This window comes from Cimex lectularius, unplaced genomic scaffold (genome assembly GCF_000648675.2).
Source record: "Cimex lectularius strain Harlan isolate CLEC.00 unplaced genomic scaffold, Clec_2.1 scaffold10, whole genome shotgun sequence".
Classification (NCBI taxonomy): Eukaryota; Metazoa; Arthropoda; class Insecta; order Hemiptera; family Cimicidae; genus Cimex; species Cimex lectularius.
In genome coordinates, this window is record NW_019392665.1 from 1,755,355 (window position 1) to 1,782,591 (window position 27,237).

At 37.4% G+C, this 27,237-nt stretch overlaps 1 long non-coding RNA gene across 1 annotated transcript in view; it reads right to left on the reverse strand.

Moving 5' to 3' along the window:
• The window catches only part of LOC106667304, a 44,310-nt gene extending 17,073 nt beyond the window's left edge, over positions 1 to 27,237 (reverse strand). Inside the window, exons 1-2 of the long non-coding RNA XR_001340539.2 lie at positions 27,198 to 27,237; positions 5,569 to 5,631 (exon numbers count right to left, since the gene is read on the reverse strand). This is a non-coding gene — a long non-coding RNA (uncharacterized LOC106667304). The remainder of the gene's footprint in view (positions 1 to 5,568; positions 5,632 to 27,197) is intronic.

Genomic DNA, 27,237 nt, shown 5'->3' on the forward strand with positions numbered 1-27,237 from the left:
CCTTTTCAACGTAGCTCAGTGATGTCTGGGCGGGAATTTCAAAAGAGAGTCGCACAGAGTTGGTTGTTGTTCGTGAAGGGTCTTTGACGACCACTCCCTATATGGATGAAATTTTGGACATCATGACTACCTGGACCTATCGTCTATGAAATCAGCGACATCCTCGCTATTTGGATGGAATTTTGGAACACCATGCTTATCCTTGATGAAATCAGAGACAATCCTAGTCCAATGCACGATAATGCCGTCCACGTGTCGCTCCCAAAATACAAACGTACCTTCAACAGCACAACAGGTCTTAGCCTGGCCAGCCCGTTCTCCAGACTTGAAACCCCATCGAACATTTAAGGGATAACCTCAAAAGACAAAGCACGTCCATGAATTCCTGATACATTCCACGATCTTGAAAGGACTTTTCGTGAAGAATGGGCTAACCTCCAGCAAAGACACTTCCAGACTGGTAGAAACTATGACGAGGCATCTTCGGGATGTAATTAAGGCAAGAGGAGGAAATACGCTATATGATATGGTAATTAAAACTCTACAACATATTTTATCTGTCCATCTTTTTTAAAATTTTTTAATTTTATTTATTTTTTGTATTTAATTACTTCCTTTGCAATTAACATTTTTTAAACTTTTTTTAGGCAAAGACTCAATTATAAAACGTTAAAAGACGTGAAACTTTGATTATTATATAAAAATATATACAAATCAAGTTATATTACAAGTGGGTGGAATTTTTTGCCTGCCGGTGTATTTTGGTCAACTTGGATCGTTAAAAAACTTTAAATGAAAGTTATACCTCGTTTCCTTTTCTTTATTTATTTTGCAATTTCGTATAAAATGCAACAAGTAAAAATTGGGATATTTGCAATGAGTAAAATATGGACATACACAAATTAGATGCACATTTACATGACTGGCGTGCCCACCTTCCAGTGAAAAGTGGCCGTAATTTGCCAGTGTGGAGTGAAGTCGACAGCAGACCCTAGAGGCACCTAAGTTACAAAATCAGATGGTCCACGACCACCCGCTCTTCAGGCTTTTATGAGGATGGAAGGTTGAGCTTGACAAGTTGCGGATTAATGTTTTGTCATGAGAGGATAGGTTTGAATGAAATTTGTTATAGCGGGAGTTGGCCAGGTTTTGGACCTAGGGTATATCGGAGTGGATAGTACGATTTTTGATGTAGAATTGAGCATTATTGTGCTAAGGATTTTATTTGAATATTGTTAAGATTGGACGCTTTGCTGTCACGTGCAGTTCGAGTCTTTAGGTCAAAAGAGGCGATTAGAGCAGTGTATAATAGTTTTTTGGTAAATATTGACAGTTTACAACTTTCGTCTAGTAGTCTCTTCAGCATTTTATAAACAAAGGTTACAGTCAATTCGTTTTAGTTGTGTGTCTGGTTCCATTTTTTGTCCAACTAAGTTGATCATATCTTTGGGAGGAGGAATTGGGGTACTGTTTCACTAGACAAGTAGGAGGTTTTTTTAAAAGTGAAAACTATGTTTTTAGATTTTTCATTGTTTACCTTGATTCTACTAATCCAGGGTTCAAGCGTATGAAGATGGAATTGGAAGTTGGGGATAGTATTGGGATTGCTGCATCAATCAGCTGTAAAGGAGTAAAATAAGCGGGGCAAGTATGTTTCCCTGGCGGACGCCGGCTAAAATGGTACAAGCAGAAGAGGAATAGGTGCCTTAGGTTACTTGGAAGTATTTGTTCGTTGGGAAAGATTCAGGTTAAGGCAGTATGTAAATGCCCTTTATTTTCCAAATAGACCTCGTGCCATACCCGACCTGGGAATGTCAAGGAAAAATCCTGGGCAGTATTGCTTAAGCTAGAGGGTGATGGTATCGACGGTGGGCTTGGTGATTAGTCGAAATCTACGTTTAGCTGTACAGGTCATCAAACGGTACCGAACAACTTACAATTAATTAATCTTTAATTAAGGTTTTGGTTGAGATAAAAAAGTCAGCGTCACAAGCGGGATTCGAACCCACGACGTTCGGCTAAATACGCCGCTGTTCTACCACTGGGAAGTTGGTGTCCGAGTGGATCGAAGTCACGATAGCTCGTGGTAAAAGAGCGGCGTATTTAACCGAAGGTCGTGGGTTCGAATCCTGCTTGTGACGCTGACTTTTTTATCCCAACCAAAACCTTAAATAAAGATTAATTAATTGAAAAGAATTTATTTGGTCAAACCGACCACGAAACCTAATAAATGTACCGAACAAATTCAATATCGATTCAATGCCAATAAAAATTAACTGAAAAAGTTGTCGAGTACCATTAAACTAAAAAGTAGACGCCCTGAGAGGTTTTGTGTCCATAATTTAAGAGTCCAATTTCCTCAAAACTGAAATTTTTTCTTAATATGTTCTACGTGCCATCGCCAATAACCCTAATAATGTTCAAAGTGCCTAACCTCCTTAAAAGTGGTTTGTTGCGTTTGTCATAGATGGCATTGGTCTATGAACGGGACATATGATTTTTCCAAAGGTTTCATGTGCCATGGCGTATCAGGCCGTTGGAGAATCAGAAGTTGGTTCCTGCATTTTACGTCTAGTGAATTCATATGGTATTTTCGGCAGAAAGAAACTGGTTATGTGGTCAGATAATAGTGCAAGCCAAAGTAAAAACCGCACGCTTATTTTTTTTAATGACGTTTTGGTACAATTTGGACATTTTGAAGAGATTCTTCAGAAATTTCTAAAAAGGGGTCATAGCTATCATCACCCAGGTTTTATCCAGTACAAGCCCACGTTCAATGACACAGACTTGTGTTAACGTGTTAATGTGCTAAAAAAAAGGCTAAACCTGATGATATTAAAAAAGTTGTCATTGATTCAGAAGGCATTCCTGTCAGATGGCAAGAAAAAAGATTTCTTTGCCATGTTGGATTTTTTGCCAGAAATTGCCAAAAACTATTGTCAAAACATTCTAAATAATTCTTCGGAGTTCGTGAGATGCGGTCTGGCGTGACGTAGGTTATAGAAAAACATTTTCCTTATCGTACCAAAGTTTCGGTCTTTATTTAGATCATCTTCAGCGCTCTGAACACGACAGGCAAGAATGACACATCTACACGGAAAACAAACACTTTGAGCGCTGAAGATGATCTCAATACAGGTCGAAACGTTGGCACGATAAAGAAAGTTTTTCTAAAATCTACGTCACATCAGACCGCACCTCACGATCTCCGAATAATCATTGACTAACGGTCACTAAACACAACACAATTCTAAATAATTAAAACTTTAATTTATCTTTATTCGTTAATTTCTTCTATTAAATTATTTACCATGTTCTATGTATCGATATAGTTTTCATTCAAATTTCATTATGTACCACGGTATTTCTTAGTTTGTTTTTGTTTTTTTTTTCATTGGACTAGCTGCGGAAGAATATACTCCCATATTACCAATAAAATTTCAATAAAGTTTTTGAGTTACCATTTGACTTACGCAATTTTATTGCTTTCCCGAAAAACAATAACAGAAGGTACTTTTCCATTCTTCAATTAGATTTCCAAAAAGAAATCTGAATTTGAAAAGGTCTTGAGGTGAGTAAGTGCGTTTTAAAGATTTCAATGTTTAAAGGGGTAAAAATAGATTGAATTTAATGATTTGTACAGATATGTTGAGGATTATATTAAACAAAATTAATATTAAAGTGAATAATCTGTAAAGAAGGCTTAATTTAATTAAGTTAAGTTAATCTCTAACCCTACTGGAAAAATCATAAAATAATGCAATCAGGAGGATCTCAAGTACGCAAATCAATAAAAATCGAAAGTTTTCGAATTTCTAAGTAAAATTTTAGGCAGTCCATTAATTATAAAAACATGGTTACCGGACTAATTTAATTCAAAGTTCAAAAAACAAAACATTACAATATCTCAGCTTTCTTTAAATCCTAAAGCAACAAAACGTCTCTCGCTAATGTAAAGCTATCCTCCGTTCTGAATGGACAACCAACCGATTTCCTTTTATCCATCTAAAAACCTAGGGATCCTCCTTGATCATATCCTGGAAAAATCCCCCCAAAAATATTTCCCAAATTTCCAGTCGCTGTTCGCAACTCCTGGCATCCTTGCCTAGGAAATGATGTTGATGATAGTGAAAGTGATGACATTTTTAATTTTGTATATATTACCTTGCTCATTGTTACATGTTACCCTTGAAGGTATTTGTAATGTATTACAAATTTGTAAAAAATTATATATCCATTTTGGCACGAATTGTGCTAAATTTTGTACTTTTTGTTATTCAAGTGAGCCCAAAGCCCCGGAATAAAATTTATTCCTTTTTATGCTTTTCTTCCACTATAATTACTAATTTAATAGTAAGTATGAGTACTAGGTGTATTTAAAATTTCGAAATCACAATTCCACATAAAATCTAACTCAAGTTTGAAATTTTATAAAACCAGATGAAACAATCTATAAAAAAAAAACTCTTAATGCAAAAGTATAATGATGAAGACTATTTATATGGGGGATTTGTTAACCTTAAAAGGGTTAACTTTTTAACGTAATTAACTGTGTCCGGTTATTAGGAAAAAAAGACACCTCTAGCGACAAAATGTTCCGGACATGTCACTTTTTGTAAATGTTGGTTCCACTCTCGGATTTTCACACCAATCAGTGAGTAGAACCGTTATCTACAAAAAGTGAATCTACATACTCGCCTTCATCTACATTGCTGACAAAAAAATCTATTTTAAAACAATCAACACGTTTAATTGTAAAATAAAGGGCTTGTTAAAAACCGCAGTAAGGCTAGAATATTAGGCTATTCACAATCTTTGTGTTAACCCTGTTAAATCTGTTAGGTCGTGTTAGATGGAGAAAAATGATGATCTAGACTTGTAAGAATCGGCTAATTAGCATTGCTCGATCTAACAGGCCAGGGCCAATGTTAGATGTTAGGTCGAAAATGTAGTAACTTTGCTATCCGTTAGGGCGTAGGTAACCAACATGGCAGCCATGAATTTAGCAGCTGTTTTTTGTTTACACGTATTTTTATTCTTAAATACTCATTAATTAAATCAGACCAATACATTTCTTTTTTTAATTTCTGACCTGTCCTTATGCTCTCATTAATAATAGTTACATCCCCCTATCCTATAAAGTAGTAGCTGTTAGAGGTTAGGATACAATTTTGGTATATCGCGACTAATTGAAGCATGTCATTTTGTTAATACTTTTCAAGTGCATATATAGCATTTTGAATGAAAGAGTTGATTAATTTTCCTTTTTTATTAACTTCTGGCATATTACAATTTAACACAAAATAAAACCAAAACAAACAACTAGTCTTCAAGGACTGTTATAGCCTTACTTTTGGTTTTACCATTCGCTTAATCTGTAAAACTTTCCAACTAATCTTATTATAGAAACCTGAATTATATTCGGTCGTGAAAAAAAAATTATTTCGCTTCGAGACATCCCGTGCATGTTAAACGTGCGTGTAAAGCCATCAAACCGTGAAATCCTTTAATTAAAAAAGGAAAACTGAAGAGAAAGAATCTAAGTTAATATAAATTTCGGCTATTTACCTTTCGGCATAGGCTGTCCATCCTGAATTATCCAAAATCCCGTTAAAATGCGAGGAAGGAAACCTGAAAAAAAATAATAGTTATTAATATTATTTTACATTTCGTTTTTTAAATATTACGAAACGTCGCGGATCGAGATGTAGGGCTTTCGTATAAGAATCAACGCTTATGGCAATTACACCTCAGGCGACAAGGAAAATACCTTCAACTTTAGATGTTATTTAAAACACCGAATATCCAATTAATTCTGACACGTGAATGGATAATTTGTAAAATTTTACACATGGACAACCGAATCGTTCTTGCTATATGAATACACGTGTAATTGATAGAAATTTGTATATCAAAATTGTTACTGTTTGTTTTCTAGATCAACAGTTTTCGTATTTTATAAATTTACTGCCTTTTTTAAGTTAAAGTAAAGTGTTTTTAAAAATATAGTTCCTACTCACATTAAGTTGTTTTTAGCGATCCGGATTTCGAGCCTACCGCTCATCATCAGGTTGAACGAGCTCTACAATTGTTAGAAGGAGTTGTAGAGCTCTTTCAAACTGATGATGAGCTGTTGGCTCGAAATCTGGATCGATGAAAACAACTTAATGTGAGTAGAAACTATCTTTTTAAAAAGATCGAACAACACACTCATTCCACCGTTCATCTTTTCTATTAGAGTAAAGTAGCAAATAATAGTAAAGAATTCTGATTTAATTAATGCGTATTTAAGAGTAAAAATACGTGTAAACAAAAAACAGCTGTTAAATTCATGGCTGCCATGTTGGTTACCTACGCCCTAACGGCTAGCAATGTGACTACATTTTCGACCTAACATCTAACATTGGCCCTGGCCTGTTCATCAAGCAATGTTAACTAGATTCTAACAAGACTACGTCATCATTTTTGTCGATCTAACAGAGTTAACAGGTTTGAGTGAGTTTTACATTTTAATTCGACTTATGTATATAAAACCGCCGCCAGGTAATTTAGGTTTTTTGGAAAAAATAAAAAACTTGCCTAGGCTTCAATAATTGAAAAAAGTTCAACCCACAAACTGTTTTTAGCACTTTAATACTTTTTATTTGCAGTGATCCGGATTTCAAGCATTTCTAGGTCCACTAAAGTAAAAAACTAAAGTAAAAGTAAAGTAAAATGTTTGAAAGTAGATGTATCCTTTTACTATATTGAAATACTTCATTACCTAACCGTATTTTTCTATTCGAAATGTAAGCGAGGGAGTTCAAGAGAAAAAACTCTTTACCCTTAAACATCACCAACCGATATACACTGATATAAAGGTACAAAGTCGAACGATAAATATATCAAACTGATACATTAAGGAACTATTATTTTTGTAAACAGAATTATGATAAAAATGTAAACGTCAGAGCATGGTCAAAATTTTCAATTAACAAACATCAATAGAATGTTTATAATTAACAAACAGCATATAACAGACTAAATTTTGTACAAGGTATATCGATAGCATACTAACATTTAGAACCAAATCAAAAATACCTCTAACTAGGCAATATATTTATTACCAACTGAGATGATAATAGATAAATATATATATATATATATATATTTCCTAGATTTGTCAAAGTAATTGTTTACACAATTAATTAAATTTTTTATGTAAGATGTTGGTTAAAAAGAAAAAGTTAGCGTCACGGACAGGGGATACATCTACTATGAATGAGAGTATAACGACAGGTCAGAAATTAACCAAATAAATGTATTGATCTGATTTTAATAATGCATATTTAAGAATAAAAATAGTTGTAAATAAAAAACAGCTGTTAAATACTTGGCTGCCATGTTGGTTACCTACGCCCTAACGGCTAACCATGTGACTACATTTTCGACCTACCACCTAACATTGGTGGCCTGCTAGATCGAACAATGTTAACTAGCCGATTCTTACAAGTCTACATCATCTTTTTTCTCGATCTAACAGACATAACAAGGTTAACACAAAGATCGTGAATACCCCTAATATATAAAAGTTGAACCGAGTATTTCATACTCACACAAAGTATGGTGCTATTCTCGTGGTGTCATATTTGTTGTGAAATGTGAATTTTTTATTCACCCAATTTTATATGATTGTGACAGGGTGGGGAACGCGGTAATCTGTGAATTTTTGATTGATCGCAGGCGGTTCTATTTGACCCAAAGGAAGTCGGGAATGGAGATTTTCAAGATTGGATTTGTGATTCGGGGCTTGTTCAATATTGGAAAAGAAGCTTATTATATAGACGATAACGAAGGAAAGGGAAATATAAAAATAAAGTTTAATGGTTTTTATGATGTTGGCCCAGCGGTGAGTTTGCATATCTGTTATGTAATTAATGCCGTGTGGGACTCTGATAATTTCTAGAAAGTTACGTTTTTTATTTGTTTTGTTCGGCGTTAATAATTATTATTAGTTATGAATTCCAAAAAGGGTACAATGCAATTTTTGTGTATTGATTGGTACTAATGCTAACGGATAGCAATGTGACTACATTTTCTTCCTTAACATGTAAAAATGGCCCTTGCCTGTTAGATCGAGCCGATTCTTACAAGTCTACGTCATCATTTTTCTCGATCTAACAGAGTTAACAGGGTTAACACAAAGATCGTGAAACGCCTAGTAAAGATTTCTCATGGTTTTGATTTAAGGAAATGTTGTTTTAGTGCAGCTAAACGTTATTTAATGGCCGTTCTCTTAATGGGTTTTTGACAAAACAAAATTGTCCGACATTTTGTGCCAATTTCAACTAGATGATGCCATATGAAATGAAATGAAAATTACTTCATTAAATGATATTATTAGTTACAAAAAAGTTAAGTTATAAAAATAAATAAAAGCACACTATGGTTGGCAACCGTTTGCCGGAAAAACGGGCAAAAAGTTTTTTCTTTCAAACTTTCATTCAAAATTCTATCTATGCACTCGAAAAATACTAAAAAATGACACGCTTCAATTCGTGCCGACATACCTAACCTGTATCCTAACCTCTAACAGCCTACAACTTTATAGAACAGCGGATGTATCTGCTATGATTATATCTGCTATGAGAGTATAATGACAGGTCAGAAATTAACAAAAGACATATATTGGACTAATTTAATTAATGCTTATTCTATGTAAGAATAAAATTACGTGTAAACAAAAAACAGCTGTTAAATTCATGGCTGCCATGTTGGTTACCTATGCCCTAACGGCTAGTAATGTGACTACATTTTCGACCTAACACCTAACATTGGCCCTGGCCTGTTGGATCGAACAATGTTAACCGGCCGATTCTTACAAGTCTAAGTCATCATTTTTCTCGATCTAACACGACCTAACAGAGTTAACAGGGTTAACAGAAACATCGTGAATACCACTATTTGTCTTCACTATACAATTATCTACATCACCTTTCTCAAATCATGTCGTATTAAGAATTTTGTTAAAAATCATTTACAGGCATCTTGATCGTATTTACAACTTCATTGTTAAAGATGTATTCGTCCTAATTTATAAACGTTATCAGTTGTGCATTTATGCCACAAAAGATTTTAATTAAGACAGAAAACAATAACGGCGATCGTAAACATAAAAATTGACTGGCTTTATGTTCTGCTTAATTATGTACGTCTGCCTAACCTGTTCATCGATCATAGATTAAGTCGACGAGGAGTGATGATTTGTTAAACTTAAATGTTATCATCGAGTAGGTGTAGCATTTAAAAAGAATCTTCTATTCTTTATCAAATCCACAAATTCCAATTCGCAATCTTTTATTTTGGAATTTAATCTCGTCGATATCAGCGATATTGTACTTACAAGTCCGGCATTCAGACGCGATGACTTTTAACTTGGGAATGCACAGAATTCGACCTGTTTATGCAACCGGGTTGAAATTCTAGATTTACTATCTTCTTTCCTCAACTCGACATGAATGTTCGCCCATGTATTCGTTCAATTTAATTTTTACTTTTCTTTTAGTTTTCCACGGTAAATTATGATGTTGAAGAAGTGACGCAGCTCGACCTTGTAACTTAAAGGCTTGGCAACTCCCCGCTTCAGAATGAAATAAAACCATCTGCAGAGCTTTTTCCACATTTTTCTTTACAAATGTTCAACGTAATAACATGTTGAGAAAAAAGAATATTATCCATATAGGATGGGTAGCAAATGATTTAGCCTGCCTCCCATTCCCTTGTGACACCAAATTGACGTCAATACGATACGTCTGATTTTTTTTTCGGTAGGCAAATAGGATTGCTCACTAAAAATATGTTCGTTTAACGTCACAATATCGTTTTTTTATACATTCGCCTGCTGAAAACTTGAAATTTAGAATTTTAACTATGTTATAAATAGGCAAAGGAAAATCATGCGAATATTTCTTGATTATCATAAATAGAAAAAGTTTATGTTGATACTCTTTGTTGTATTGGCGTGGAAAAGTTATGTAGGTATGACTCGAACCTAGTCTTGATAGATTTGGCCATTTGGAATTGGAAAATCTGTTGTCTTCAACTAATTTTTCATTTTTTTTTTTAAATTAAGACGAGATTTAATATTTATTGTTTGAAAATCCGAGAAATTCTATGTGACTCAAGCAATAATGGAAACGTTTTTTAAATGGACACTTAAAGAAGATTGAAATAATCCAAGACGGCCACAAGAAGGGTGGTAGAGGAAAGTTGGGTTACTAAGGGGTTGGGGATGGCCTGTGAGTGAGGGATTTGAGCTTTATCAGAGGCACACGAGGGTTAGCGTACCAGATCCTGTCTGCATAGACGGGGGAGGGTGCATAACCATCTGTACTATGGGGTAGCAGTAATGTTCCAAAGCCCCTGCTACATGGGAACGGACTCGTAGTGCTTTAGATGCTCCTGGAGGGAACTTAGAGAAGAAGCTGTTCTTTGTGACCTCCGCCCAAGCACTTACGTATGACCTTTGTTGCAACACCGACCTCACGGGAGAAGAAGGATCGGAAAATCGAAGCGTTGAGGACGCTCAGACTACGCTGACGCAGTCCCTCGAATGCGTGAGAAGTGGCGAATGGGAACGGATAGTGGTCGGTGGTGCCTACACAAGGTGTCCTTTACCGAAGGCAGTCTTATCTAGGGGGTGGTTGTCAATTCCACTTAAAACAAAACCGCGGCCGGAGGGATCCGGAAGTTCTTACGCTGGAGGAGCCCCAATACTCTGGGAGATAGAGTAGCCTTCTCTATCTAGGGAGTGCGTGGGAGACCAGGCTGACGCATTTCAGCGCCTTTATGCGCGGCATACGGTCTGATGCTCAATGCGGACCCGACCACTTAGAATAGGCAAGCGGGGAGTGAGGTTCGTCTTGGCCCCTCGGGTTCGAGGCGGCTTCTACACCAACATTTGCGGCTGTAACACACATTCAGACGTGAACGGAGGTGCGTCATCTCTCACCTTGAGAATCAAAATGTCCGGTAAGGCCGTGAGCCAGGTACGGACGTTAAAAATCCTCATTGTCCTTTTAAGGACCACCGAGTATTTGGGAAATGTGTACCTTGATTTGCATCCCTATGGGCCTAGGCAAGCCATCATCTCCGGTGCCTACGGGTAACCAATGATGAGGCAAAATTTTCCCCTTACCTTTACCTTTTCCTTCCCTTCCCCCATCTGCTTTGGCAGTGGCTTCCTGAGTTACTGAACCCGCAGCGCTCAAGCAAAAGTGCATCAGCATGAACCCCCGGGTGGGCGATCAGTTTCACCTTGAAAATAATACTGAACCACGGGAGTAGAGTATCCAAGCGACTCTACTAATTGAGGTTGGACTCGTGGTGGTCATGGTTTGCGAACAAATTGTACCTTTGCTGGAGAGTCCCTGCCAACAGTAGCCGGAGAAATAGTCCTTCTCTATCTCTCCCGGTTGGTGAAAGGCTGTGCCAGAAACCACACAACTACCCTTTTCAGGGCGCTTCTGAACGTGGCAGCATTGCACCACCTCGCTAGCCAAAGAATGAGACAAGGCCACGCATGTAAAATCTTCCTTCTCTCTGCGAACACTGGGCGCCTGAGAAGTCCCTCGAGGATAAGTTCAGACCTTAAAGAACCTCATGGGTTTCAACATCCATGAGTAAAGATGGGAACATCTGTATCTTGATTTGATGGCGTGGTAAAGATAACGGATGTTGAGATCATGGTGAAGGGGGTTTTGGACTGGAAGGATTGGATTCGATGGGAGTTGGCTACTTTGGCTGAGCCATTATTTCCATACAGTCCATGTCATTGAGTAGTGTGTTCTAGATTAGCCTTTTACTGTTAAGGGATAGTCCGGACGTCTGTCTAAAAGTCGAGAAAGAAAAACTTGTATCGTCTAATGAGTATTTGTCGTTTAGGTCTGATATGCGGATCCCATGTGAGGCGTTTGTCGGTGTATAGTCCCAAATAGCGAACAGTTTGTCGTGGGTATAGGAACACGGTTGAGGTATAAAGGATTGCTCGCCCTAATGTGAAATTAATGTACTGGCATTTATTTTTATTCTTCACTTTTTAAGCCAAGGCTCAAGGATGGTAAGGTGAAACTGTAGGCAACGAACGGCAATAGCAGGATCATTCTGGGTCGACAGTATTGCAGTGATTAGGTATGTCAGCAGATATTATGTAAAGGATTGTACCAAGCACGGACAGGATGGATGGGGGATTGGGAAGAACTGTTACCCTAAAATATTGATCGGCAAGGTAGGACATTTGGGTTAGGTAGCAGGTAGTGAAGAGGATGCCTTTGAGTTTACACAACTTCCCGGTATGGCAGACTAGATCGAATGCTTGCGCAACGTCGAAAACGACGGGCAATACTGTTTTTTTCTCAAAGGAGTAAAAAGAACTATGAATGCGTTAATATTCCGAATCTTCTCGATAGGCAGTTCGCCGTTACCAAGACCAGGAATGGTGATGTGTCCTACATCCGGACGGGACCAAGATATGCATATCTTGCGGTTGTGTTAGAACCGTTTTTCCGAAAAACACTGGGCTGAACTGTCATTTAGAAGTAGAGGGAACTGTTGGCAAAATAGACATATGGAAGGGTATTCCTCCAGAGTAAGGTACCTACGACTTGGTAGTTCAAGTTCAATGGGTAATTAACCATATTGTATATGACTGCCAAGTAGTATTGATGATTATGATTGGTCAGTCTTTCTATGCAGATAAAACTGATACATGCAGTTTTTGTATTTGATTTTCTTGTTACACACCATAACCAACAACTTTGGTTTTATGTTTAAGATTGACTCACGGCTGCCTTCAATAAGATTTAAAATATTATGTAGAATAATCACAATTAGTTTCGGATTAACGTAATAAGTGCTGGCATGATTTAAAGGATATACGAGGGGTATTCACGATTTTGTAAGATGTTAACACGTGTTAACTCGAATATGCTGCGCGTGGCGATTGGTAGAACCAAAAATAAAGCTATAACAGTCCTTGAAGGCTTGGTTTTGTTTGTTTTGGTTTTCTTTTGTATTAAATTGTAAGATGCCAGAAGTTAATAAAACAGGAGAATTAACCAACTGTTTCATTCAAAATGCTATTGCACTCGAAAAGTACTAACAAATGATGGCTTCAACCGTGCCTAACCTAACTTGTATCCTAACCTCTAACAGCCTACGACTTTAAAGGACAGGGGGTATCTATTATGAATGAGAGTATAAGGACAGGTCAGAAATTAACATAAGAAATTTAATTTAATTGATGCGTATTTAAGAATAAAACTACGTGTAAACAAAAAACAGCTGTTGAATTCAAGGCTGCCATGTTGGTTACCTACGCCCTAACGGCTAGCAATGTGACTACATTTTCGACCTAACATCTAACATTGTCCCTGGCATGTTAGATCAAGCAATATTAACTATCCGATTCTTACAAGTCTTCGTCATATTTTTCTCGATCAGGACCTAACAGACTTAACAGGGTTAACACAATGATCGTGAATATCCTTAATATGTCAAACAGGAAAAAAGCATGAAGTAGTTTCATAATAAAACATGATTTAAAATATCACAAAGCACTTTAAATCCATTGTACAGCCTCTCCAGACGAAAAAGAGAGAAAAATTATTAATAAGCCCCCTGAACATTGTAAACAGCTTGCTTTGGAAGTAAAAAAGGCCCATGAATATTTAAAATGTTCGCGACGGCACCACTTGCAAAATTTTCCAAACCCGGCTGTAAGTTGTTTACATCGTTAAATCGCCACCCCCTTCCAACGTTGGATAAAGGGATATATAAATCCCCAGATATGGACGAACGACACGGATACAGTAAATATAATGACAAAGAATTGCTATTTATAATTTTCCCAAATTTGAAATAACCCTTGACCCCTCAAATTTACAAAGGACGCGCTGATAAGAGAAATGCGGTTAAGTAAACTGATCTAAAACACTAAATCTAGCAAAGCAGATTTCGAAGACAAACGTTTACCTGCAACATCGCATCTTTTGGCACAATACGTTAGTGGTATTCACGATGTTTGTAAGATGTTAACTCGTGTTAACTCGAATAGAGAAACGTCCAGTAAGATCGTGAACAACCCTTCTTTTCTTAGCATGCTAAACGTTAATTTTTCCGCAATGCTGATCGTGGTGATTGGTAGAACCAAAAATAAAGCTTGTGGTTGTTTCTTTTGGTTTTCTTTTGTGTTAAACTGTAAGATACCAGATGATACCAAAAAAAGGAAAAGTAATCAACTCTTTCGTTCAAAATGCTATCTATGCACTCAAAAACTACTAACAAATAACACGCTAACTTGTAAATATAGGTTAGGATTTCTAACAGCCTACAACTTTATAGAACATGAGATGTATCTGTTATGATTGAGAGTATAAGGAGGGGTCAGAAATTAACAAAAGAAATGATTGGTCTGATTTAATTAACATGATTAAAGAATAAAAATTAGTGTAAACAAAAAACAGCTGTTAAATTCGTGGCTGCCATGTTGGTTACCTACGCCCTAACGGACAGCAAAGTGACTACATTTTCGACCTAACATCTAACATTGCCCCTGGCCTGTTAGATCGAGCAATGCTAACTAGCCGATTCTTACAAGTCTACGTCATCGTTTTTCTCCATCTAACACGACCTAATAGAGTTAACAGGGTCAACACAAAGATCATGAATACCCCTATTTTAGATGTAGAAGATAGCGACTATAAAACTGTTACAATAACCTTTTATGGATGACGAAATATGTGTTTTATGCGCGTCTATCATTCAAATAACATTTTTATTCCATTCGTGTATTTGCGATTTAAATTTTTGGTCGTCTGTTTGATATGTTGCTGTTTTCACGAATAACGCAATTTGTTTGTCAGCGACTTTTCTGTCCAATTTGTCTGTATGTTTCTTTGTTGTTCTTTGGTGAATATTGTATGGGTATGAAAACGTAGATCCACTAATAATAAAACAAAATAGAACACAAAGGTAAAAACACACCAATACTCCTTAACGACCCCCTGCCCCATTCAAACGTGATTTATCTTTCAGTTTAATTCCAAAGTACACAGTTCAGTTTTTTGTAGTTAGTCAAAAATTATCTCGTTCTAATTTCCTAAGCATCCTATTTGTACTTTTGTACGGAAAATTATTCAGCTCTTTCATTCAAGATGCTGTCTATGCGCTCGAAAATTACTAACAATGTCACGCTTCAATTCGTACCGACAAACCTAACCTGTATCCTAACCTCTAACAGCCTACAACTTTATAGGACAGCGGATATATCTATTATGAATGAGAGTATAAGGACAGATCAGAAATTAATAAAATAAATTTATTGGCTTGATTTAATTAACACGTATTAAAGAATAAAAATTAGTGTAAACAAAAAACAGCTGTTCAATTCATGGCTGCCATGTTGGTTACCTACGCCCTAACGGCTAGCAAAGTGACTACATTTTCGCCTAACATCTAACAATGGCCCTGGCAGCAATGTTAATTAGCCGATTCTTACAAGTTTACGTCATCATTTTTCTCGATATAACCAGGGCCTAACAGACATAACAGGGTTAACACAAAGATCGTGAGTACCCCTTACCAGGTTGTTCAGTTATCGACCAACTTTGATTTTATTCTGGTTTGGGATTTTATTGGGTATGTGGTCCTTCAATGAATCATAATAATATTAAGAATATAATACAGTGTATGATTCATTGAAGGACCACATACCCAATAACATCCCAAACCAGATTACTACCCCTTATGTCTACCTTCCAGTGTTAAGAACAAATTGCTTGAAAACCAGACCACAGTTCTCATTAGTGAGAAGGTTTTTTTTATATTGAATTTTACAATCTTTGTTGACTAGGGTATCGGCCTTCAAAGATAAAATATTAAGCCAGGAGATCAGGAATAAAGGCATGAGGTTAAAAAAATTTCTTACGTTCATGGATTCATCCCCGATATCCTAACTTCATAAATTACGATTTTTGCTCTTTTATTCTGTTAATGAAAGCTAAGTCAACCTAGTTAATTGTCTCGAACATTCTGCATTCCTAGTTTTTTATTTTAAACACTATGCAACAGCTTCATTTGATAACTAGGGAAAGACCTTTCTACAATAAATATGTAATTATGTTGTTCATGGTTGTGGCCGAATAAATCTGGGCTATGCATAGAAATTCTCTTTTGATATTCTCATTGGTGGAGAATCGGATATTTTCACGAATCTCTTGTTGGCAAGCCGGACTAGAAATTCTTAGCAATAACTTAGAAATATTAGAAATATCGATCGGCGTAATGGAGACTAAATATATTGTAGTATTGCTATATGTCTAGGGTGTGTAAAATTGCTTAGAAAGGTAGGTTAAAGTACTTTACATCCTAATTTATTCACAGGCAGAAAAGTTCTTTACAACTCAAATATTGATCTTTTCAACATAACCGTTTAGTATGATTAAATGTAAATCATTGCCGTTTCCCCTAAGCTTGGGGGACATAGCTGCAACTAAAGAAGCAAATAATGTTTTCAATATTAGAAGTATTGTCACTTTTTCACCTACGAACACTCTGAATCAAGATATGGTTTTGAAGAAAGCAAATTTGGTTGCTAGTGCCAAGCTTTCGACCTATTTTAAGATCATCATCAGGGCCTGTATTAGATTTATATTATGAAGAACATATTTGTACAATAAAGAATAATATATATTGTTATAGTGATTGTTAAATCGATTGTACAAATATGTTTTGAGATCAGGGATGAATCAATAAAGGTAATTTTTTTACATGAAGGTAATTTTTACCTTTTTTCCTGATCTCCTAACTTCATTATTTATCATTGAAGGCCACCCTAGTCAACAAAAATTGTAAAATTCAATATAAAACAAAACCCTTCTCACTAATCAGAACAGTGGTGAGGTTTTCAAGCAATTTGTTCTTAACACTGGAAGGTGGACATAAAGGGTATTCATGATCTTTGTGTTAACCCTGTTAACTCTGTTAGATCCTGTAAGATCGAGAAAAATAATGACGTAGACTTGTATGAGGCTAGTTAACATTGCTCGATCTAACAGGCCCAGGGCCAATGTTAGAGGTTAGGTCGAAAATGTAGTCACATTGCTAGCCGTTAGGGCGTAGGTAACCAACATGGCAGCCATGAATTTAACAGCTGTTTTTTGTTTACACGCAGTTTTATTCTTAAATACGCATTAATTAAATCAGACAATACATTTATTTTGTACATTTCTGACATGAACTTATACTCCCATTCATAATAGATACATCCCCTATCTTATAAAGTTGTCCTTAAAGCCTTGATGATGTCCTTAAAATAGGTGGAAAGTTTGGCAGTAGCAATTAAATTTTAAATTTTCTTTCTTCTTCAAGACCCTACCGTGATCCAGAATGTTCAAAGCAAATAATAAAGAAGGCTGGGTGCAAAGGAAAATCACAGCAACTGGCCCATGTCACAAAGGTAAACATATATCTTTAATGGGTTGTAGATATATAAGTTAAGCATTTTGAAAGAAAATTAAAATAACAACTTAAAACTTTAATATAACAGCAACTTCCAGACAATTGATACTGATTATCTTATTAATAACTGATCATGTTGGCTATACATTAATCATCACATCTCAAATGTCTTTCGTTAAAAATGTACGTTGGTAGGTATATAGCAGAAGAAACAAATCTAGCTTCTTAATTTTTAACGAATTCAAGGTGTCTGTCTAGGCATGTAATCTTATGAAATAACTACCTGAATCTTGTTCGAATGTAGAATATTCAACTCCAACTTTTCAAATTTCAATCTTGGAACTTCGTTACCGATATAATTCAGTCATAGTTTCATGAGACTTAATGCTGACCTTTCCCAATGTCCTACTAATGTGCAATAAAAGTATCTAAAAAAACAGTTTCAACTTTTTGTCCTTTTCTGCGTCTCTGTTACAACTGATTCTTGAAAGGTTGGAAAAATTTTACCCACCTAGGTTCTGCCTGTCGAGGATTTAACAATTATCTCATACCTGGTTGTTACACTATTGCATGTTGGACTATTGCATGTTAAAGGACTGTTCCTGTCCTGGAGGCCTGATTTCTATTATGTTCTGATATAAGTAAATTAACCTGACTTCGTTCAAACAATTTGGTCTCTTTACAATATGCTATAAAATCTCAGCAGATTATAAAGGAGAGGAAGAACTCAGGAGAGCATCAGATACATTGATATGGTATACAGATGATTCCAAAACAAACGAAGGAACGGAGCCCAAAATATGAGCAATCAAACTCATTAGGGAAGAAAACGTCAGTCATTCAAGCACAAATACCATCAATGCGTGTGTCCTGGAAAATCGTAAAAGGAGGTTACACTGGCAAAAAGATTCTCATAAGATCTGATAGCCAAGCAGTTATTAAAGTATTAGCGCGTAAAACAATCACATCAAAATTGGTCAGTGAATGCGTCTCAAATATCAAAAATTTGGAGAACATAACAGACTGATGTGATCTTGGGTGCCAGGGCACAGAGGAAATTTGGGTAACGAGAAAGCAGACAGACTGGCCAGAGGAGGATCTTCAAGACCAAAAAAATGTGCATTGATGAGCATCTAGTTATTTGAGGTAGTTCGTTCCAAACCGTATCACGCCATCCTGGAGAGTTAAACTACACTTTTACGTTTTTTAAAAACCGCCATAATAATAAAAAAAAATAGATTTCAACATTGGGTAGAGAATCACAAAGATCAATATGAAGCTGAGTTTAGGAAGGGTTATGGCACAATAGATGATATTTTTAATATACTCACGATCTTTGTGTTAACCCTGTTATCTCTGTTAAATCCTGTTAGTTCGAAAAAATGATGACGTTGACGTGTTAACATTGCTCGATCTAACAGGCCAGGGCCAATGTTAGATGTGAGGTCGAAAATGTAGTCACATTGCTAGCCGTTAGGGCGTAGGTAACCAACGTGGCAGCCATGAATTTAACAGCTGTTTTTTGTTTACACGTATTTTTATTCTCAAATACGCATTAATTTGTGGCGACCATTTTGGCAACACTGCCTAAAAAAGCAAACCTTCCTCGACTGTTTTTTAGACAGTGTTGCCAAAATGGTCGCCACACTACAATCCCTTCCCGAAGAAAGCAAGCACTGATAAGCCACCTACAATCATCGGCATCATGAATCGATGCTTTGCCCTGGGTGTTACTAGGAATGAGGTGCGTTTTTAAAGAAGGCATTCAGGCTACTCCATCACAATTGGTCTATGGGTGCAATCTTAAGCTTCCAGGAGAATTTTTTCACGATGCTAACACTCAGGCACCTAATAATTTCGCTCAAAAGCTACAAGACATAATGCGTAAGCTACGTCCATCTCCAACATCATACATGCTAAGAATTTTATGCACCCGGGGCTCAGCTCTGCCAGCCATGTTTTCGTCCGAAACGACACCGTGAGACCACTACTTTTACAACCACCATACGTCGGACGTTAAATTCAAAAAGTCAAAAACAGATTCCAACAATTTTTCGACATCAGGATGAATGTAGTTTCTAAGAGAATATCTATCGATCGCATTAAACCGGCCTTTGTGGACGCAACCTCATGGCAACAGCGGACCTCAAGTGCATCAGGTTTATTGTACCTCTTAGTGCATAAAAACTACAAATTAAATCAGCCCAATAAATTTCTTTTGTTAATTTCTGATCTGTCCTTATGCTCTCATTCATAATAGTATTTAGCTTATATAAGAAAAGCTAAGCTTTCAAAAAAGGAACGATATATGGATAAAGGCAGGTGAGGGCATTACAAGAAGCTACTTTCCATCAGTTCACGACAGAAAGAACACTATCTTTGACTACACTTACAAGACAACTATTGCACTATGGCATGACATTTCATGACGTATGGTGATAAGGATACTAGGAAGCTGGGTTTGTGCTCCCCAGGCACTGCAGCCTTCTGACTTATTACTAGTACCTTCCTGGTTCTTAGTTAAGTGCAATAGACTCAATCCTTCTCCTTAAAACTATCAGTCATTGACTGTCGCGGCCACAATTTAATTCCCTATGTTTTGGTTAAATCTCCATTGAGCTGTTGCTTTGCATTCGAAAATGATAGAGGTGGTTGTTTCTCCCCCTCATTACATAATCTGCATAGTGGGACCATCGTTTTATATGCCTATGTTGTAGATGTTTGCTCAGTTGGCGGTGACAGGTTAGCAGGCCTGTCACTCCTCTGAGTTTAGGACCTCTCCAGTTACAGCAGTGATTTTGCCAGTCTTGGTGATGGTTGTTCATCATAAGTTTACTATGTCTAGCACCGCACACCGCTAGAGTTTATCCACTTCTCCTTTTGTTTTGTTTGGAACCATCGCAGGACAGGTTCCGGGTCTAGCATGGTCTTGAAGATCCTCCTCTGGCCAGTCTGTCTGCTTTTTCGTTACCCAAATTTCCTCTGTGCCCTGGCACTCAAGGTATCACCAGGTTGTATATGCCCATGTTGTGTAGATGTTTTCTCAAATGCTAGTGACCGGTTAGTAGTCCTATCACTCCTCTGAGTTTAGCACTTTCCAGTTGCAGCAATGATTTTGCCAGTCTTGGTGGGGTTGTTTCATCATAAGTGTACTATGTCTAGTACCGCGCAACGCTAGAGTTTATCCCCTCTCTTTTTGTTTTGTTTGGATCCATTCTGCGATGGAGGATTCTATATTTGTTTTTGTTATCCCAAGTATAGGTTCCGGGTCTATGCATGAAACAACTCCACCAAGACTGGCACTGCTGCAACTAGAGAGGGCTAAACTTAGAGGAGTAACAGGACTGCTAACCTGTCACCGGCATCTGAGAAAACATCTACACAACATAGGCATATACAACCTGGTGATATCTTGGGTGCTAGGACACAATTTTGGGTAACGAAAAAGCAGCACTACGTCACGTCAGGGAAATGTGTCCGTTAAAAGATTTTTATGGAAAATTGGACACTGGATTGGCGTGGTCCCATTTAGACGCTGTCGACCCGGGGGTAATGAATACGGTGCACAAATTCTACAAAAAATAAGACCCAAAGACCTCGGTTGCTACGTGGTGAATTATCCCAATGAAGAAAGTTCACATCATATACCGGCTTAATTTTGTCTGGTGCACATGATGAGGTTCAATTATGAAAAGGCAAGCAACCAGTTGGTGAAATGTTTTAAATCTCAAATGCACGACGGAGTCTACATGTCCATCGACTGCTTGGTAATTTCAAACCCCTACGCTTGCAAATTACAAGCTGAAGCATTTATTCGACTCATACTTAATTAAGTTCTCTCCTTAGTATGTACATTATATTCGGCTATTTTAGCAATACGATGCTCTATTTTTGTCAGTTGCTTCAGTTTATCCCCGACAAACGTAAGTTCGGACCTAACGAATCTTGGCGAAACTGGGACCTAGGGTATAGGAATAAACTGATTGGGAAAGGGCTAGTCCGGAAAAGAGGAGGGTTCCAACAACTCATCCCCTTGGCAGCCCCAGACAGCAAGGATCTGAGATCATCGCTTGGACATCATTGAGAAGCTCAGACTATACATCATTCTGGATAAATTAAACTTGGGTAAATTAAACTTGTTTCAAATGATACAGACACATTCTCACGTCAAAAGATCTATGAATCAACATAAAATCTCAAAAGAGGCTACAAAATCCTCTTAAGGTTAGCCTAGCAACTATTAGCATGTAAAAAAATCAGTCAGTGAATGGATCTAACATCTCCAAAACCTGGGGAAACATACTAATCCATCGGATAACTTACCAGGACACGAAAGAATTTTGGGAAAAGAAAAAACAGAGACATTGGCCAGAGGAGGATCTGCTAGACCTGACATACCTAGACTTGGGATAACAAAACAAATACAGAATCCTCCTTCACAGAATGGATCCAAATAACAGAAAATGAAATGGATAGATTTTAGGTGCAACAGAAAGAGTAAAGTTATACTAAAACAACCCTCACCAAGTCCAACTCACTGCTGCTGTTGGGGAGGTTCAGACTCAGAGGAGTGATAGATTTGAAAAATCTACGTGACATGAGCATATATAGCAAACATGATCCGATTTGCAGGTTATGTGATGAAGAGAAAGAAACAGTCGCACATATCAGCTTTCAATTGCGAACATTGAGACATGACCTCGCATACAAACCTTCGGAATGAAATTGTATCGCAATAATTTATGACCTGATACTTCTGATAAGTACATTTGAGTCGATTGCACTGAACTAAGGAACTAGGGAGGCACAATAAGCCAGAAGGCTGCAGTGCCTGGGGAGCACAAATCCTCCATCGATCACCAAAACAATTGTTTTTGCAGACATCTGAAAACACATCAGCTAACGCGTAAACGGCACACATCCAACATAATTTCATCGTTTATCAAAGACCTAATCCTCCTTGACTTACATAAATACTTAAAAGTTTCTCCATTCCTTTAAACTGAAACACTCGGTCGGACCTGAGAGGAAGATATCTAGAATCTTTCATCAAATCTACAATCTTGTAAAATTTAATTATGACCTAGGAGGCAAATCAGCATCAAATTGTCTCAAAATTAGCCATGGGTCCGGTTTGTCAGATGTACCATCCATACATGAAGGTTTAGAAAAACATTTTCTTTATCGTGCCAACGTTTCGATCTTTATTGAGATCATCTTCAGGGCTCAAAGTGTTTGTCTTCTGTGTAATTGTGCCATTCTTGCGTGTCGTGTTGGAGTGCCACCACACGCAAGAATGGCAAAATTACACGGAAGACAAACTTTGAGCCCTGAAGATGATCTCAATAAAGATCGAAACGTTGGCACGATAAAGAAAATGTTTTTCGGAAACCTACCTCACACCTGACCGCATCTCACGATTTCTGAATAAGTATCGATAACGGTCACTAATCACCACACGTTTCGATCTTTATTCAGATCATCTTCAGGGCCTTGTATTGCATCCATTTCCACAAAAACACAAGCAAAGAGTATCCTGAAGGACATCGACAGCAATGGAAAGAAACTTGTTCTTCTTGAAATGCATGCAATCAAGGCCCTGAAGATGATCTCAACAAAGATCGAAACGTTGGCTCGATAAAGAAAACGTTTTTTCTAAACCTACCTCACACCAGTCCGCATCTCACGATCTCCAACTAAACATCAACTAACGGTCACTAAACACCACACTTTTCTACACAAGAAGAACGAAGAACATGTGATTCTATGAACAGATTTCAACTACATACAGACACCGAACAAAGAGTATTCTGAAGGACATCGCCAGCAATGAAAAGAAACATCGGCTGTCAATCTTTTCGTTGAAATGCATGCAATACAAGGCACCGAAGATGATCTCAACACAGATCGAAACGTTGGCTCGATAAAGAAAACGTTTTTTCTAAACCTACCTCACACCAGTCTGCATCTCACGATCTCCAACTAAACATCAACTAACGGTCACTAAACACCACATTTTTCTACACAAGAAGAACGAAGAACATGTGATTCTATGAACAGATTTGAACTACATGCGGACACTAAGCAAAGAATATTCTGAAACACATCCCCAGCAATGAAACGAAACATAGGCTATCAATCAAAGAACCTTTTTGTTGAAATGCAGGCAATACAAGGCACTGATGATGATCTCAACTAAGATCGAAACGTTGGCACGATAGAAAACGTTTTTCTAAAACCTACTTCACACCTGACCGCATCTCATCTCCAAATAATCATCAACTAACGGTCACCAAACACCACACTTTTCTAACACGAGAAGAACGAAGAACATGGGATTCTATGAACAGATTTCAACTATATACGGACACCAAGCAAAGAGTATTCTGAAGGACATCGCCAGCAATGAAAAGAAACATCGGCTATCAATCAAAGAACCTTTTTGTTGAAATGCAGGCAATACAAGGCACCGAAGATGATCTCAACGAAGATCGAAACGTTGGCACGATAAAGAAAACGTTTTTTCTAAAACCTACTTCACACCAGTCCGCATCTCATCTCCAATTAATCATCGACTAACGGTCACAAAACACACACATAAATCTGATTACAGACAAAATGAGCAAAAGCAAAATCGAAACTACGACACTCGTGTCATAACCAAAAAAATTCGAAATTCTCTAATGCTGACCAAGAAACACATACACAGAGGACATGAAGAAGATCGAAACACAACAGCCTACTGTGATTTATTAGGGAAAGATTTCTGAACCATTGTTAAACTTTAGGTGAATTATTTATTACTTTTAAATTTTTATTAATTATATTTATTACCTAAGAGCTTTTTTCCACGGCCACCTGGTGGTTCGCTCTATCATGCAATAAATCGCACTTCCTATATTACAACTAAAATGCACCAAAAATAGTAAAAATAAAGATTAAATGAAGAAAAAATCCTAAATGTGGGGATTATAGTGAGAGACCTTAATAATCTTTTTCTCTCGATCCTTAACAATATAGATTTAGCTTATCCTTTATCGGTTTAGACGACTTTGACAAGGTAATAACACCTGATGAAACTTTACCTGAAAGGTAGCATATTTATTACCGGATCCAGGGTTTGTAGAAAAAAAAAAACACGAAAACAGATCGCAAATTTACACCCATCACCTCTAGAGTTACAGTTTTCATCGTCGCTATGGCAAAAATAAAACTTTTAGCGCGTAAATATTGTAAAGAAGGCTAAGAACTTGCAGATTCAGTTAAAATTTTTATAACAGATCAATAGTAGATCGTCGAAGGAACAAGTTGTGGATAGTCGCCACTTTAAATAATAAAAAGGGAGAAAAGGTGGTTTCTAATCGTATCGAATCGACTCAAAATGTGTCGACGAAGTCTAAATCAATTCGACAATATTTTTTCCATTTTTTAGCACAAAAAGCAAAGAGAACCTTACGTTTTCATTTGCTCGGAGATAACATATGTTGAAGCCGTTTAGCTTTACTGTCGTGTCCGAGACGTTCTCAATCGTCCAAATAAAATACGGGATGTATGGTCTGCTTGATCTAAGCACCATATGGATGTGGGATAAGTTCAAAGGAAGCCGGATGCGTAAAAGTGCGGTTTTTTATGTTTAAAGCTCGTTGTACTTCTGGGAGTGGAATCAGGGATATAACAGTCTGTTGTTTTACCCTAAGTCCGTCAAGCTTTCCTGTCGCGTCCGAGACGTTCTCTATCATCCAAATAAAATACGGGATTTTGGTATGGTCCGCTTTATCTAAGCACCATATGGATATGGGATAAGTTCAAAGGAAGCCGGACGCGTAAAAAGTGCTGGTTTTTTATGTTTAAACCTCGTCGAACTTCTTGGAATGGAATCCGCGATATGACAGTCTGTTATTTTTACCCGAAGTCCGTTAAGCTGTTCTGTCGCGTCCTAGACGTTCTCAATCCTATCGATAAAGGGGTTCATTTTATATTTTATGTTAGTCCAAACAAAATATGGGATTTTGGTATGGTCCGCTTTATCTAAGCACCATATGGGTGTGGGATAAGTTCAAAGGAAGCCGGATGCGAAAAAGTGCGGTTTTTTATGTTTAAAGCTCGTCGTACTTCTTGGAGTGGAATCAGGGATATGACAGTCTGTTATTTTTACCCGAAGTCCGTCAAGCTTTCCTGTCGCGACCTAGACGCTCTCAATCATATCGATAAGGGGCTCATTTATATTTTATGTCAGGTCAAAAAAAACAAAAAAAAAACAGGATTTTAGTATGGACGACTTTATCTTAGCACCATATGGATGTGGGATAAGTTCAAAGGAAGCCGGATGCGTAAAAGTGAGGTTTTTATGTTTACAGCTCGTCGTACTTCGTGGAGTGGAATCAGGGATATAACAGTCTGTTGTTTTACCCTAAGTCCGTCAAGCTTTCCTGTCGCGTCCGAGACGTTCTCAATCATCCAAATAAAATACGGGATTTTGGTATGGTCCGCTTCATCTAAGCACCATATGGATGTGGGATAAGTTCAAAGGAAGCCGGATGCGTAAAAGTGCTTTTTTTATCTTTAAAGCTCGTCGTACTTCTTGGAGTGGAATCAGGGATATGACAGTCTGTTATTTTTACCCGAAGTCCGTTAAGCTTTCCTGTCGCGACCTAGACGTTCTCAATCCTATCTATAAAGGGGGTTCATTTTATATTTTATGTCAGTCCAAACAAAATATGGGATTTTGCTACGGTCTGCTTTATCTAAGCACCATATGGATGTGGGATAAGTTCAAAGGAAGCCGGATGCGAAAAAGTGCGGTTTTTTATGTTTAAAGCTCGTCGTACTTCTTGGAGTGGAAACAGGGATATAACAGTCTGTAATTTTACCCGAAGTCCAATTTTCGTCCGAAGTCCGTTAAGCTTTTCTGTCGCGTCCGAGACGGTCCCAATCATATCGATAAGGGGCTCATGTTATATTTTGTCAGGTAAAAAAAAAAAAAAAAAATACAGGATTTTAGTATGATTTTAGTATGGACGACTTTATCTTAGCGCCATATGGATAATGGGATAAGTTCAAAGGAAAGTTGTGTTTTTTTATGTTTAAAGCTCGTCGCACTGCTTGGAGTGGAATCCGCGATATGACAGTCTGTTATTTTACCCGAAGTCCAATTTTCGTCCGGGTCGATCGTTTAATGTTGCAGTCCGACTATCCCACACTCTTTCTCGCACTCCCGGGCCATTTGAGGCGTGGGAACCCGAACGACCTTTGCCACTGTACGACCGGCCGGTTGCAACAAGTTGCGCCTCGATTTCCGCGTGGGAAACCGGGGAGGAAATTCGGCCCCGGGGTCGGGTTTTTTTTCCCATCCCGGCTTCTCTTTTGTTTTCCTCCTTTCCACGGGGCGAAGGGGGTTGAAAAGGGGCCGAAACCAGTTCAATGCCCCTTTTTAGTCCCCCAACCCCTCGCAGTTCGCTCGCCCTATTTACCACCGGCGGCTCGTATCGCGTACAACCAACAATTTAAACAAGCTCGATTTTCAAAAAATGAAATGTAAGTATAAAATTAAAAATTTCGATTTGAAACAAAAACCCACCATAAAAGAAAATCGTATTGATTTATTAAAGAATATACTCCACACCAATGTTAGGAAAATTCCAGAATGAAACTTTTCTCTTTTATAAAAAATATTAAACATTAAAAAAAAAAACTTGACATACCTCAGAAGGGGAGATCGTCAGTATCCACATTCACCAAAGT